Source organism: Quercus suber, unplaced genomic scaffold (genome assembly GCF_002906115.3).
Source record: "Quercus suber isolate HL8 unplaced genomic scaffold, Cork oak 2.0 scaffold_106, whole genome shotgun sequence".
In the NCBI taxonomy this organism is placed as follows: domain Eukaryota; kingdom Viridiplantae; phylum Streptophyta; class Magnoliopsida; order Fagales; family Fagaceae; genus Quercus; species Quercus suber.
In genome coordinates this window covers 1,415,726-1,430,829 of record NW_027069571.1, presented here as the reverse complement: position 1 = coordinate 1,430,829, position 15,104 = coordinate 1,415,726, and the positions used below count along the sequence as shown (strand labels likewise).

At 34.2% G+C, this 15,104-nt stretch overlaps 2 long non-coding RNA genes across 3 annotated transcripts; both read right to left on the bottom strand.

Annotated features, from left to right (window-relative positions):
- Positions 1–4,093: 4,093 nt before the first annotated feature.
- LOC111998070 (uncharacterized) lies at positions 4,094–9,171 on the bottom strand. 2 transcript variants are annotated; one of them, XR_010629641.1, is made up of 5 exons: positions 8,965–9,171; positions 8,462–8,499; positions 8,105–8,230; positions 7,784–7,852; positions 4,094–4,367 (listed from the first exon to the last, which is right to left on the bottom strand). It is a non-coding gene; the product is annotated as an uncharacterized LOC111998070 (long non-coding RNA). The 2 variants fall into 2 exon arrangements; XR_010629642.1 differs by lacking the exon at positions 8,105–8,230 and having other exon boundaries at positions 4,098–4,367; positions 8,965–9,168.
- A 39-nt stretch (positions 9,172–9,210) lies between these two features.
- On the bottom strand, positions 9,211–10,292 carry LOC136068246 (uncharacterized). The gene is made up of 3 exons (XR_010629640.1): positions 10,064–10,292; positions 9,561–9,598; positions 9,211–9,329 (listed from the first exon to the last, which is right to left on the bottom strand). It is a non-coding gene; the product is annotated as an uncharacterized LOC136068246 (long non-coding RNA).
- Positions 10,293–15,104: the final 4,812 nt, after the last annotated feature.

Sequence of the window (15,104 nt, the reverse complement as noted above, 5' to 3'; positions counted from 1 at the left end):
TTTTTCTTTTTTTTTTTTTTTTTTTTTTTTTTTTTTTTTTTTTTTTTTTTTTTTTTTTTTTTTTTTTTTTTTTTTTTTTTTTTTTTGGTTCATTCTTGTGTCTTTGTCCTTTCCTTAGCATCATGCCTAAGAAGACTAGAGCTCGTAGGTCTGTTCCCTCACCTTCACCTCATCCACCTTCTTTTAACCATAAGAAGTTTCCGAGTGAGAAAAATCAAGAAATTTTTGAGAAGCTGAACCTTAAGAGAAAGATTTGGCCTGAGCGTTCCGTTTTGTTAGATGAGCTTGATCCTGCCATTAGGGAAAATTTTGAGCGTCGGGGCTGGTTACCTCTACTGGATGTTTCTGATCCTCCTCCTCCAGCTACCCTGATTAGAGAGTTCTTTTCGAACATCTTTATCCACGTCTATGATTCCAACACTTTGGTAAAGAATTGGATACGAAGTGTAGAGTACACCATTACACCTACTGTAGTGGCTAATGCTCTAGGGGTACCTGTGGTCTAGCACCATGTCTATCCTTATGATGTGTCTCCTTCGTTGAGTGATGTCATGTCATACATCTTGGGTCTTCTATCCAGTGGGATTCTGATCCTAGAATCACCACTGTTGAGCTATCTGAGTTGCATTATTTCTTCTTTAGGATAGCCTGTCACTCTATCTGGCCCATTTCTCATCTTCACACCATTTCTCTTGAGCGATATGTGTTTTTGTGCGCTCTTGTTACTAATGCTCCTATTAGTTTTCCTCATTTATTCCTTCGTTCTTTGAACGATATTTATAAGAGTTCATCTTCTTCTCATGCTCTTATCTATCCTATTTTTATTTATAGGATTTTGCTTTGTCTTGATCTTAGTGTTTTCCCTTCTTCTAAGTCTGTTCATGTTATTACTCTTATAGGTGCGTCTTTTCTTAGACAGAGGGCTACTCATCTTCGAGCTGGCTCTAAACACCCTAGGTCTGAGCCTTCTAGTAGCGCACCTCCTCCTTCTTCTTTTACAGGTCTTGCTGGTGAGGATGTTCCTGATCTTGTTGGTGATGCTACTGCTGCTGATATTCCTCCACCTGCTTCGGATGACTTTGATATTCGTCATACCTTGGAGATTGTCATGACTGTTCAGGTGGCTTATAGTCAGATTTTGGTGGACTTGCTTGACAAGATTCGTGCTCTGCGAGCCGACGTAGCATATCTTTGTTCACCCTCACCACCTCCTTTTGATGATGGCGTGTGATTGTCCTTTGGCATTCTGTCACAAAAAGGGAAAGTAGAGTTTTGACACTGCAGAGGAGTTTTTGTAGTTAGGGGGAGTTTCTTTTTGAGCTAGTGGAGATATTAGATTGTATCTAGGTGCTTCACTTTGTATATCATTGTTTTGAGGCTATTCATGTTAGGGAGAGTAACATTGTTTTTGGGTGTTACATTTTTTTTGATATACATAATTCTTGTTTCTTGTGATTCATTGTTTATTGATTTATATTTATGAGTTATTCATTGATATATGTCTTTATTATGTGTTATGTGAATCATACAAGAATGTTATATCTGTTTATTTACTATTTTCTGTCACACATACGTTTATGCGTTTGTTGAGTGTTTCAGGAATATACAAGTTGATTCAATTGAGCTGCTGTCTACACTTGCAACTGATGGATAATAATTAGGATTGAATTTGTGTTTATGAGCATTATTTTTGTAAAGGGCTTTTATTGTAAACTTTGAGCTTTTAAGTTGTGTTTTGTCACGAATTGCCAAAGAGGGAGTTTGTTAGGTTCTAAAGACTTAGGATTTGATGTATTTAGAACTCTAATATGTAATGTTTGCAAACCATGATCAAAACAATATGTTTAGTCTTGTTTAGGCTTGCTCAAAGTTATATATTTATGTAAAGTTAGAATCAAGAGGCTGCAGATGTATTGGTGCATTTCGGCCTGGCTCAATCGATCAAAAGTTAGACTCGATCGATCGAAAGTCGGCCAAAATGTTTTTAATTTTTCAATTCAGCCTTAACTCATTAAACGTTTTGGGTTTTCTATTTTTACTCTAGGTATAAAAGGCAAAACACTAGCCACATTTTTTAAGAGTTGCTCTTATTGTATTGTTGCTCATACTTTGCTATTTGTATGAATCTCTTGTGAGATCCTTAAAGAGTTTTCCTCCAAATAAACTTAGGGTTTTCTAGGTAGAGATATTTTTCAATACCTTGATGATTAACTCAGTTGCTGCCATTGAAGGTTAAAGAATAACAAGCGTGGGTGCTTATACTTGGTGGAGAATCCAAGAAAGAAGGAGTTTGTGAATTCGGAGTTTGCACATGATCGTGTCAGTAAGTTCTACTAGTGAGTAGCATTAGGAAGTCAAGTAGGGAGCTTGTAAGTCATTTTGTATGAACTTTGATTCTTTCACATGGTAAATTCAAGTTTATCTTGAGGATAGCTACATCATACCTATAGGCATCAAGGGTCAAAAGTACATCACCTATTATATTCGTGAGTTGATAAATAAATAAATATATATATATATATATATATATTTAATCACTTATGTCAAACCTACAATCTTCCCCTATTTGCCTCAACCAAACAAATAAACAAATATAATAATTACAATAATAAAAATAAAGGAAAGGTGCAGGCGTTGATTTGTCAAGGTAGTGATTCCATTTATCATATATACATAAATAATTTTTTTTTTCTTTCCTGCCACTGCCGCCGACCCTAGTTCACTTTCGGTATGAGGACAAAACTAAGAAAAACACCATATCAAACCAGAATCATGCTCCTGACATGCTTTTACGGAAAAACACTATTTGACATATATATTTTACCTCTTTAATTCATCACACTACCAGCCTCCACCATAACTTTTTGTTATTCACCAAAACTTAGTTCGGTAAACCTGTGCCGCACTTACATTTAACGCAACACTGGCACAGGGAAAAAAGGATCTAATTCCTTCTTCGTTTACATCATCATACTCATTGGATTTTTTAAATAGTCTCATTATTGCAAAAATAATCATATAAAAAAAATACTTTAATTCTAAATAAAACTTAGATTTGATGAGAAAAAGATTTTTAAGCTCTTACCTCAATTGTGCAGTCAAACATTCTCTACTTGAGTAATTTGGATAGTCACCTGACCTCTCTCAAAACTTAATAAGCTTATATATAGTTAGGGTTTCAACCTTATTTTCTAAAAACTCCCTTATAATTATAAATTATAAAATTGGTTCCACAAAATAAATTTACTTAAATACCCTTCCTTTTTTTTTTTTTTTCCAGGTATTACAATCTCCCCCGCTTATAAGAATTCAGCCCTTTGAATTCATCACAAGCTAAATGAATTATCAAGCTTCCATTGCGCTACTCTAAAGCCACAATTGTATCGATCTATACAAATTTATCACTCATCACCATAGTTCGAAACTATTTCACAACATATGCTTAGACTTTTCCTTCCCAAGATTTAAAGAATAAAAATTTCCATAGTAAATGGAGCCATGATGTTTCCGCCACTACAAAAAAAACGTTATGTGGCCACGTTTATAAAATGCGGCCTTAGGTCCAAAAAACGCGGCCATAGGCCGATTTGGCCTATAGCCGCTTTTTTTTTTTGCCGCGTTTTCAAATGTGGCCCAAACTCCGTGACTATAGGCTAGAGGGGGTCTATGGCCGCACTTTCCAAACGCGGCCTAAGACTAGGTCCTATGGCCGCGTTATAGACTATGGCCGCGCTTAAAACGCGGCCTAAGGTGATAGACTATGGCCGCGTTTTAGTCTATCACCTTAGGCCGCGTTTTGAGCGCAGCCATAGCCTCTCACCTTAGGCCGCGTTTGAAACATGGCCATAGGTGAAAGCTATGGCCGCACTTTTTAAGTGTGGCTATAGGACATATTTTTAGCCGCGTTTAAAAACGCGGCTATAGCCCTTTTTTTTTTCCTAGGCCAGATGGCTTAAGAAGAACCTCCACACCTGAGTTTAATCTTGTAGAGTAAATGTACTATAGAACCCAAAAAAGATGCATAGAGTTCATGTACTTGCAAAACAAGTAAAATAAACGAAATCCTATTTATAAACTTAGTGTAGATCAAATTTGACTCGGATACCAACCACAATTTTAAGTTCTAACAGTTAATTAATATGAATTTTTAATTATATGAACTGTTCTCTTACTCAAAGAAAGGGAAAAAAAAAGGACATGTATTCCTAGTCATAAAAGTAGTTTTAAAGATTCTAAAAAGAAAGAATCTTACCATCCATGAACCATCCACCATCAGAGGATATATAAGCTTTAGTTATGATAAGGTTAAGGTCAGTAAGGACTTGCACAACTTCGAGAAGTATTCCATGTTTGTTTGCACTGTCAACCTGCATCATACAATGGAATAAGTACCAAAAGATTCTAAAAATAAAAAAATAAAAAGGCCAATAAAGTACAACAAAGAGAAACAAATTTAAAGCTGTATCCTTACATAAAGCATATATTGAAAGCTTTACCTGAAGGTCTCATCCTCAAAATAGACTTGTTTTCTAGGCTAATCCAACACTCTTAGGAAAATAACTTATGTAGACAATATTCCTCATAGTAACAGTCCCTTTACACTTTCCTAATTCTTCTACATCATGATCTCTCACTGTAGTCATCAACAAACAATTTAACAATATTTGTGTTCCCATAACTGGATACCAAAGTTTTAGCTAAAAAAACAATGAATACTGTGGGGGATAAAAGGATCAGGCCCAAATTAACGGGCCGAACACCCACGAGAGAACTGTTTCACATCCGAAGAGAAGGATGAGTAGAATGCAAGGTCCAGATTGGAGCGGAATCCTCTGGGCAGAGGATCATTGCTTTCCGAGGAGGATGTCTCCAGTCCGAGGAGGACATCTCCTGTCCGAGAAGGAAGTTTTACCCTGGTATGATAGCGGAGACTAATTGAGCCGGAGAAAGGCCTGGTTGATCGTCCGAGGAGCCCACCTGATCAAGATAAGCTCAAAGCACACTCAAAAACGATAAGGAACATGACCTACCGCCACTCACACAGAGATGAAAAGCAGCTGCCTGACGTGACAGGTACTTGAGCACGTCCACGGATGGGGAGCACGTGGACGGTAGGGATGAGAGTGAGAGTGGCTATATAATAGAGGGTGAGGGTATGAAACGGGGCATGGAATGTGGGCGAAGCTGATCAAGAAATAAGAAAAGAAGTGATAATCTTTTGCGGAAAAACTCCCTTGTCCACTCTAGTTCTTCAACCCATACTCTACAAATTAATTGTCTTTGGGTTTACGTAGAGAAACGAGACCCTACAAATACCAAAGATTGCAGGTGTTAATCCTAGTTTCATTTATTTAAATAAAATATAATTAGTCTATGAATTATGCCATTAGATTTCAGTTTCATCCTTAGGCTCTATGCTAGTCTCCCAAAATCAATATTTAAATATTTCTATTTATCTCGTGGTTTTTTTATTTTACCAGAATTTTGTGATTTAAGGACACATATATAGTAAATGTGTATCACATTAGCAATTACTGTTCTCATATAGCTCACTGACCAAAATCATAGTTAATTTTCTTCTAAAAATAATCATAGTTAATTTAAAACTTTTATTTTGGCTCCATGACCAAAGTGGGAGGACAAGTTGGTAGAAGCAGACATTGGAAGTGTGGTGAGGCTGTGGGCCTCCCCTATATATGCCTAGAGTGATACAATACAACTGGGGGTTGTGATTTTGCTTCAGGAATGAAGATAAGAACGAATTAATGTGGGTTGTTGATACCTAGCTCCAAGAATTAATAAATAAAAAAAAATAAAAAAAGAAGAAGCTAGGTAAGAATTAGTTTGCCATCTGGGAAGGTACTTTACATCCTTACCAAACAATTTACTTCCCATCCTTACCAAACAATATAGTGAACTCTTTTCGCTTATTAGATTGTTGTTTTAATTAAATTACAATTTACTTAGTCTAAGACTCTAAGTTTAATTTATTTTCAATTCAATCATTTAAGTATCATTTGTTTTCTTTCATTTCAGTTATTTAATTTTAATGTGTTTTCAATTTAATTTTTCCATTTAGTTTGTCCAATTATATCTTTAGTTTTAGCTTTAGTCTTTTATATATATATATATATATATATTCCAAAAGGACATTGTTTTGGTGTAATAAACAGTACAAATTGGACAGAATGACTGCATTAGTCATCGATGGAAGTTAAAGGAATGGATTGAAAACGGGTACAATTAGATTTAAAGAGTGTAATTTTTAATTTAGCTTTTGATTTCATATAATTATCTTTTGAATTTAATTATTAATTTAAAAATGTGATTTAATGGAAATGAATTTTATAACAATTTTTGTACAAGTACAAGAGAAAAAAAAAAAAGATTTGATAGAATGTCAACTCATAGCATTTGCTTCATGATGACTAAAATGAATTTTTGTCAAACTTAAATTTTGTAATTTGCATTTTTACCGAAGTTCTATCTAATAAAAAAATTTATTTTGTTTATAAAATTCAATGCTACCTATTGTTGACGTATAAATTACAGACCGCAGCAAAGTCCAACATATAAGGATTTGAGAAGGAAAGAGAAATGGGTGGGGGTATCAATTGCAATAGTGAACTATTAGGTTGCCATGATTCCAAGGTTTATTTTTCTGATAATGGACTCCAAGTTAAGTCCAACTGAAATAAATGGGTTTTGTCCAGCCCAAATAAATTGGGAGTGGGCATTCTATTATTTAATCAAAGCGGTTCCTGTCTTCGATCTAGAATTAGAGCCCAGGAAGCAATATTGAGCCACATATCCAGCCCATGATTACCAACTTGCTTAATTGGGCTTTGAATTACTCCAGCTAAGGGCAAGGACCAAATTTCATTTGCGCCATGAGAGGCAATATAAGAAGGCAAAAAAGACACATTTCAACAGGTGCGGGGTAGATTTAAAAGTGACCTGAACCGAACCGAAGGGTTGCAGACAATTTCAGTCATTAACTAAAAGAATTAATGAGAATGGTTCTAAGTTAAGGTCAGTCTGGCACACAAGATGGCCTTTAATGGGAATGGCCCTGCGCACTAAATCAATATTGGTTATACTGTATATAATACTGTTCAATCACAAGTTTAATTCATCCTAGCAAAATCTTGTAAATATTGCTTATACAACTTTTGACAAACTGTTTTTCTATATTCTGTGTATAGTACTGTTCAATCACAAGTAATAATTCATCCTAGAAAAAGCCTGTAACACTTGAGAAGAACATATTTTTGGAACACTATGGTTTCAGGTAGCTGACCATAAAAACAAGGTAGCTCATCTTTTGGTAAAGTGGGATTGGTCTAGTAATATTTTTGGCTCTTTTCATGGTTACCTTTGTTCTTAGTCACTCTGTGTTCCTGTTTTTCTTGTTAATTGTCTTCTCTTGTAGCCAAAAAATAAAAATAAAAACCCTTACACTGAGCCAATTTATTTAAATATAAAATGTTAGCAATTATTGAGATGACATAAAATGTGGGGGTTGTGTTAGTTAACCCACTTTGATAGGAAGATAGAAAATTTTAAATATATTGTGAATCCACATAGGTGGACCTCTCAGAATCTATTATATACTTTGCTAGGATCACAGAGGAAAAACAAAAAAAAAAATTTAATAGAGTCCAAGGTAAAAAAATAAAATAAATTGTCATTCAAGAGATGATATGGATATGTGACAAAGCTGCATAAACCATGACCATTCTATCATTATATACAAATATCAAATGCTGAACCACATACTAACCTCCATCACTTTTTCAAGGGAGAGCCTTCGTACCAATGATGAGTGCATCTGCAAATTGTGATTAACATCCTATATAGACACCAAAAATATTCTCTTAGACCTTGAATAAAGCAAACTTACATAATAAAACACAACACTCTGTTATATAAAATCATGGACTAGTGAGTTGGACATATCCAATCATATCCAGAATTCCAGATGTTCCTCGGGTTTAGCAATTAAATCAACCAAGCTATGTCAAGGAAAATTAAACAGATGCAGGCAAGCTTACATTCTATCATGTTTGTAAACTTCCTGATCTAAAATCATGCAATAATTCACCTGGTCATTTCTGTGGTCATTCAACGTGGCCCAACAACCACTTCATTAAGCAGAACTCTTATGAAAAACATCCAAGGTCTGGATTGCACAGGCCATAAACTGGAACTATTGGTGATGATATAATTACTGCATTTTAGGAGAACAATATGTTCACATACATTTTGTTAGTTGACACTCCCAATTATATGCTATATCAATTTAAGGCATGCATATGATGGAGTATGTGTCTAAGACAAAGCGAGACTGGATAAATGGCGCCCATAAATCTTAAAATATTGCAAAGAATTAGACATATACATATATACTACATGGATCAAACTAGAGAGCATAAAAAACGATGCTTAAACCAAAACTCACCCCTTGTAAAGTCCCCTAGGACCTTCAGTGCGCAAAACCTGAAACCATAAATCTCAAACACATTAGACAAGAAAGGCCAAGCAGCACCCTTTCTAACGAAAGAAATAATTTTGGTCAGTATTATTCTTCATATATTGGTGTCCTCAATAGAAAATTGTTGGCATCAAATAAAACTCTAGTAAGTGAATAATATATATAACATAAGTAAGCACACACCATAAATAGTAAAATAAAATTTATAAAAAAAGAAAAGATAAGAAAAACAGGTCACATATACAAAGAAACCTTTCAAGGAAGCAGATCAGATTCATAAGAACACACCCAAGAAGAAAATAACCAAAGAAGGAAACAAAGCAATGTAGCAACTGATCTTATCCATAAAACAAAAAAACTTGCAAGATTTGATAAGCAGTAAACCCAAAAAAAATAATAATAATAAAAACTTTGAGAAAAAAAGTGAAACCCATTAAAGGAAAGTGAAAAATAAAAGAGAACCCACATACCTCAATGCACAGAGCAACCATTAGAAAGTGAAGGAAATGCAAGCACCAAGAAGCCAAACAGCCATTTTCAGAGCAAAGAAGGCGCCTGAAAATGAAGCAAATTTGTGTGTGGCTACACAACTCCAGACAATGTCTTAGATGATTGGTCTCTTCTGACAAAAAATTCTTAATTTTCCCTCTTCCACAACACTAGGAAGAGGGAAAATTAAAATTTTTTTTTTTTTTTTTTTATAATTCACCTGGTCATTTCTGTGGTCATTCAACGTGGCCCAACAACCACTTCATTAAGCAGAACTCTTATGAAAAACATCCAAGGTCTGGATTGCACAGGCCATAAACTGGAACTATTGGTGATGATATAATTACTGCATTTTAGGAGAACAATATGTTCACATACATTTTGTTAGTTGACACTCCCAATTATATGCTATATCAATTTAAGGCATGCATATGATGGAGTATGTGTCTAAGACAAAGCGAGACTGGATAAATGGCGCCCATAAATCTTAAAATATTGCAAAGAATTAGACATATACATATATACTACATGGATCAAACTAGAGAGCATAAAAAACGATGCTTAAACCAAAACTCACCCCTTGTAAAGTCCCCTAGGACCTTCAGTGCGCAAAACCTGAAACCATAAATCTCAAACACATTAGACAAGAAAGGCCAAGCAGCACCCTTTCTAACGAAAGAAATAATTTTGGTCAGTATTATTCTTCATATATTGGTGTCCTCAATAGAAAATTGTTGGCATCAAATAAAACTCTAGTAAGTGAATAATATATATAACATAAGTAAGCACACACCATAAATAGTAAAATAAAATTTATAAAAAAAGAAAAGATAAGAAAAACAGGTCACATATACAAAGAAACCTTTCAAGGAAGCAGATCAGATTCATAAGAACACACCCAAGAAGAAAATAACCAAAGAAGGAAACAAAGCAATGTAGCAACTGATCTTATCCATAAAACAAAAAAACTTGCAAGATTTGATAAGCAGTAAACCCAAAAAAAATAATAATAATAAAAACTTTGAGAAAAAAAGTGAAACCCATTAAAGGAAAGTGAAAAATAAAAGAGAACCCACATACCTCAATGCACAGAGCAACCATTAGAAAGTGAAGGAAATGCAAGCACCAAGAAGCCAAACAGCCATTTTCAGAGCAAAGAAGGCGCCTGAAAATGAAGCAAATTTGTGTGTGGCTACACAACTCCAGACAATGTCTTAGATGATTGGTCTCTTCTGACAAAAAATTCTTAATTTTCCCTCTTCCACAACACTAGGAAGAGGGAAAATTAAAATTTTTTTTTTTTTTTTTTTGGGGGTAAGTGGGACGGACCCACGTTGAACCCAAAGGGGGCCCGGGCCCCCCCTAGGCCCAAAAAAAAACTTTTTTAGCAAGTAAATTTGCCCAAAAAAAAACCAAGAAGAAGACTTGGGCCTCCCCTTTCTTTTTAACCCAGCCCCCCTCCAAACATCCTAAACCATCCCACTGAGTCGGCGAGCCCATGTAAATGTAAAAGAAAAAAAAAAGAAAAAAAAAAAAAGAAAAAGGAAAAAGAAAGGCACTAACCCAGCAGTCCAAAACAAACGGAAAAACGAATTGAAAAAGAAGAAGAGAATCTAACAATATAGGGATGAACTATAGTTCGTGTGCTTTATTTTCAGCTCATCCCTTTGTTATCTAATATGAACAACAATATTTATCTGAAAGCGTGCTTGTCTCTGCCTTTCAGTGTTAGGGGAGATGAAATGATCTAGGCTTTGTTTTCTACCAGGTCCTGGACTGCCTTTGTTTCCTTTTTCTTTTTGAGAAAATATTTATGAGAATATTATGAGATTGTATTGTCATAAGCTATCATGAGTTCCTCACTTTTTGGGAAAATATTTATGAGAATATTAAGAAATTGTATTGTCATAACTTATTTATGATTTTGTAGCTGAATGGGTCTCTGACTTGAGGGTTTTTTTAACTAAAATTTTAAAGTTTCAAAGAGTTGCTCAAAGTGGTTTGTCCTGTTATTAGGTTGTTACGAACTAACAATATATTGAAAATAAGGCTTTGTTGCTCCAGCCTTCATAGTTCACAAGTATTTAATCTATCCTTCAAAACCTAATATAATTTTTTATTATTTGTGAATCTTAGAATCTAACAATCTGTGCTTGTGGACTTGTAGTGTTTGTGTTTTTACTGATAGTGATGAATTAATGTTGGTGATTGTGAATTGAATCTGTGCCTGTGGTGTTTTTTCTTTTCTTTTTTTGGCTTTTTGGCTTTGTGACTCTCTGTCAATCTGTGTTTGTAACACACTCTCTTATATTATATAGATAAGAGTGAGAGAGAGAGTGTGTGTGTATTTGATTGTTTGTTGACTAGTAGTTGGGCTATATAAGGACAAGTGAAGTGATAGAAAAAAAAATGGTAAAGTTAGGAAAATTTTTTGTTAGTACTGCATAATAAATTCATAAGGCCATAGGGTCAGTAGTGGGATTGGGTGAGGGTCAGAAATAAGGAGACAGGACAACGACAAAGAGATAAATAAAATTAGAGATACAAAGACCAAAGACAAAAAAGAAAAAGAAAAAAACAAATCCTATAATATAGTAAATTGTTACATAAATTTAAGAAAATAACAGTGATTCACTTGCGCCTATTGTTAACTCATAATGTTAAATTAGATAAATTTATAAATTGAAAAGAAGTGAAAAATACTCAATTTATATATTGAAAAGGATATAGTTTTGACATTTAGTTTGGATTCAATCATAGATAATTTTGAAGATTTAAAAGAGCGTCAAGTTCTCTTTTCATAGATAATTGTATTAAGAACCAATAGTGTTTCGTATCTTTTGTTTTTGTTGGTAGTTGATTGTATCTTAATATATTAAGAAACAATGATTTTTGTGTATTTGTTTTGGTTGATAGTTTTTTAATACTATATAGATGCGTATTTGAAAAAAAAAATTTGCTTAACTCCGGCCCCCCCCAGCTTGAAATCCTGGGTCCGTCCCGTAAGTTACACGCATCCCTTAGGGATCTTATTCATGGAAATTTCATAAATATTCCTTTCTCAAAGTTACAAAATTGCCAACAGTAACAATCACCCACACATTTAAGAAAGAAATGAATAAAAAAATCAATGTAAAATGAAAATGAAAACAAATTCAAAAACCTGATATGCACAGCGAAATCCATTTTTGTAGTTCCCAACTTCGCCTTCTCATCAGACTTCCTCAACAACTCCTCCAAACCCAATTTCTCCCCCATCCATTTCTCCAAGTCAACCCCGTTTTTCGCAACCACAGATTCCAATTCCTGAACTTTCTTCCTAAACCCACCAATCCCCCTCTCTTTGTCATCAATCTTTTCCCTCATCTCCTCATCTCTTTCTCATCAATCTTAACATAATATTATATTTCTAATAATATTAAAAAATTAAAAAAAGAAAAGAAAAAAACATACAGCCACATAATACAATACCACTCTAAAATCTCTTGCTCTAGTTTAAGAACAACCATATTACGAAAAATGTAAGGTTCTTTAAAGATATACATATTTCTAGTTTAAATAGCTCTCTAAGTTCCTTTCAATATGAACATAAGTTCCAAGGCCCATTCGTTTAGATTAACCACAATAATTGATTTTTTATCAATTATTAATTTCAACAAAATTTCAAGACCTAAGTAGTCTCCAAAAATTACAACAAGGGAAATTCACAATTTTGAGGTAGAGAATTAAACAGATGCTAGCATTTATAATGACCCAAAAAAAAGCGTTAACCACATTTGCGTTATACCTCAAAATTAAGTAGTGCATCCAAAGTTTCAATCCTTCCTAAGTTCAAAACTAATTTACAACATATGTGTGTAGTAGCACTATATCTTTTCTTCCTCAAGTTTTGTAAGAAAAAGAAATTCCAAAATCTCCATAAATAATCAATTGGGCATTGATATAAGGTTTTCATAGAACCTCTATCTTAACCATAAATTATCTTCTCAAATAAGCAACATTTATTCACCTTTAATCTCCCAATGATACTTGGGATGGAACTCATATCTCTAAGTATACATCGGCTAGAAGGGAAATAGTCCATGAAGTATCTCAACCCCTTTTTTCTTTTTTCTTTTCTACCTTGCAAATAATATTGTCCCAGCAACCTAGAACTTAGAGTACAATGCAACTTTGTAATTATTAACCACTTGTCAATATAAAACAAATGTACCACAACTGACTATAATTCAAATTGTAATAGTCTTTTAAAATAAACTCTCTTGTCATCCCAAAATCTTCAATATCCAACCAAAATTATGGTTCACTTGTCCAATTCAATACTACCACGTTCTTGTGTTGTATCCACCTTATTTTTAATTGAGCCAATCCATTAACTCTTATCAGTTAAAATTCAAAGAATTACATTTCTGGCATCAAAACTTATTCCTCAGGATATTAAACAATCCTCCCAGTCCATAGAAAGAAAATTAGGATCTCAAATTTCTAAGTAACAAAACATGTCTCAAAAACATTTAGGGACTACCTCACACATAAATAAAGCTACAGTAATCCATGTAGGTCAACCTTAACAAGAACAATGATCCAAAGAAAGTCGGTCCTTAACATTAGAATCCAAGGAAGTACACCAATATATTACTAAATTCTTTAAACACCCTCAGAATTTATATAATAACATATAATATAATGTGAACTACAATAACCACAAATTGATTTTCCTTCACACTACAAACTTTCCATTAATTTCCTTACTCCATATAAACTAAAATCAAGGAATCATAGTTCTAACATCAAACCGTAACCCCTAAATAAAGTTCTGAAATTTCCAATTCCCTAAAAGCACTCCAAATTCTAAATAGGGCATATAGTAAACTATCATTCAATAATTAAACCTATGAGAATCTCCTACAGATCAAACTAACCTTAGGTAGGTCGACTATATTAGGCAAAACTATCAAATGAGTTTTCAAAAGATCAGTCATAAAACAGCAGAAAGATTTCCTTTGCTTGTTCTTTTCTCACTCTTTTTTTTTTTTTTTTCTCTTTTAATAAGAAGAAGAAGTTTTAATAGCCAATCTGATCAATTACAAAAGTTTCAAGAATAAAATACACCCACTTAATACTAGTATGAGATCATAGAAGTATATCTGTAGGGACTGGGTTCGAGCACTTCTACTCTTTGAATGAATGAACTCAAACCCAACTAGCCCAATACAATGAATTTGTAGAGAATTGGTGTAAGAACCAGGCCTTAGTAAGGATTACAACGACTAAACATGGTTATGAGTGGGTTAAATAACTAGGAAACATATTTGAAGTGTGAAAGTCTGTCCTCGACCCTCAACTGAAGGGTTTGTAGTTCTTATTGGTTTTCTCAATATCAGGTTACACAGGTCTCTCAGTTGATACAAATTACTATAGTATTTTGTGCTTCTAAGTGCCCACTCTTTCTAAAGAACTTCTTTACATTATATACTCCCTCTTAGTTAATCTTGGCCCTCCATCTATTGATTATGCAGGTTTCTACTTGAGTGCTTGTCTCATCAGCCACCTTCCTCAGCTTTCTGTGAGCTGCAGTGACCTAGACAACACTGTTCAAGAGTCATTTCTTCATTAATGCGGCCAAAATGTTAGTTATGGGCATTTAATGTGAAGGTGACAGTTCCTCCTAGAATTGCTCTTTTACCATGCTTCCATGGCTGACCCATTGTACTTGTCTCTTTCTTGGGGTGCTTCGGGAGGTTGCTTTTGGTAGCGTGCTGCTCTTCCCTACTATGATCTCGACTGGCCAAGGACGGGATCGTCCTCGGCTAAGTTTCTTAAGACCCTGGGCTTCCTACTTTCATCCTCGGACGTTTCTACCTCCTCGGCATGGGCCTTTGGGCCTGACATAAAGTGAGTTAGGGTTAACAAATCTTCAGACCCCACAATATCAATTAAAATTCTCCATTTTGTAATTATAAGTCATGTATGCATAACCACGTAGACATAAATATCAAATCCTTCAAATATGACCTAACAAATCATCATATGATGGAACCTCACTTACAATTCTCATCAAGTCATCAAAAGAACACTATCTATGACCTAATAACCTTCATAAACAATGATTATAACTGAA